This window comes from Bubalus kerabau, chromosome 6 (assembly GCF_029407905.1).
Source record: "Bubalus kerabau isolate K-KA32 ecotype Philippines breed swamp buffalo chromosome 6, PCC_UOA_SB_1v2, whole genome shotgun sequence".
Taxonomy (NCBI): domain Eukaryota; kingdom Metazoa; phylum Chordata; class Mammalia; order Artiodactyla; family Bovidae; genus Bubalus; species Bubalus kerabau.
In genome coordinates, this window is record NC_073629.1 from 118,334,776 (window position 1) to 118,336,396 (window position 1,621).

Below are 1,621 nucleotides of genomic sequence, written 5' to 3' on the forward strand. Positions count from 1 at the left end.
TGTAGCCCAGTTGAATGATGGAAGGAAGATATAAATAAGCAGTCAATTCGTGGAAGAATCCGGAGACCAACATTTGGACTTATTCTACAGGAATAACAGGGCAGAGAGTTTGGGAATCCAGGCTGGAGAGAGTGGCCGGAGTTGGGACCCTGGCAGGTCAGGGTGTCCAGCCCTCATCCCAGGGAGGGGAGGGCTCATTTGTTAGCTGGTTACTTGGGGCAAACGGCCTACATTTTTGCCTCACTTTCCCCTGTGTGTGGTTGGGTTCATCCACATGGTTACGGCTTCACAGGATGTTGTCAGAGGATAAATGTGTGACTGGTTATAAAGTACAAAGATCTATAATTGGCTTGTAGTAGCTCTCTATAAGCACTGAAAAGCACTCTTTCCTTCTGGAAAGAGAAGGAAGGTACCAGTGAGCGGGGTCCGTGGCAGCCACGGCCTCCACAAGGGAGGACTCGGCTCTCAGAACACAGCCCACCCTGGGGTCTCCCCCCACCCATTCCCTTCTGCACAGACCCCAGCCAGAAAAAAAAAAGTATTCATATAATGTTGGTGATGGACAGGGAGGCCTGGCATCCTGCAGTCCATGGGGCTGCAAAGAGTCGGACACAGCCGACTAACACTCCATCCTGTGAGCCTCTCCGGGGCTGGGAGTCGGGCCTTAGCTGCCCGTTCTCCAGATGAGAAAACCGAGGCCGTGAGAGCACAGGTCTTGGCCAGGTCTAAGTCCCAGGTGTGTCGTCCAGTGGCCTCTGGGGTAAGCAGGCCTGGGCTGGGTGTCGGAGCACGAGGCTGGCTCCGGATCCCAGGGGGGCAGGCAGCTCAGAGGGTATCGCTGGCCTTTGGGCTGAGGACACGTGGCCTGCGGGTCCCCGGGGTGGGTTCCTCTTGCTTGTTGTGTCGTCTGGGTGAGCACAAAGCTAAGGGTGAGTGGGTGATTTCTACAAACACCTGGGTGTTCTGGCTGGTGCCACAGCAAGGGCAGCCGCGGCCGGTGTGGACACGGTGCGCTGACCAACCGCAGCGGCCGCGGGTCATCCCCTGTCCGGCCTCAAACCGGACACCAGAGCCCAGACCTTAGTACTTGGCCCATCCGCCTGGGGGCCACAGGCACTGGGCTTGTGGGCTGGACCCACCGACCCATCAGGCACAGTGCCAGGGCTCAGGGCGCTTCTACCAGCCCAGGGAAGTGCTTTTTTTATAATAAAAAACTAACTTTCAGGTCGGAGTAAATGTTTAAGTGTGTAATGGTTATACATCTGCCCTTATAGCAATGTGGTTGTTAAATAGAATTTTTAATATTTTTTTGTGGAGGAAGGGCCCCCAGAGGCTCAGCTGCCGTGGGCCCTCGTGCAGCCTGAGGCCTCCCGGCCGCTGGGACTCAGGCCGTCCCAGCCCCGTGTGGCTGGACCCACCGCGGAGGGGACCTCACCCCCACGCCTCCCGGACGCGCCCCAGAGCAGAGCGGAACCCTGTTCTTCCAGTGGGTTTTCCATTTCCAGGGATTAGGGCTCTGAAGGAAAGCGTCTTTGGGGCAGTTTCAACACAAACACCAGGATGCACTTAAAAATAGAACTCGCAAATAGAAACCCTGAAACCATGGCTTTCAGGCAGGCAT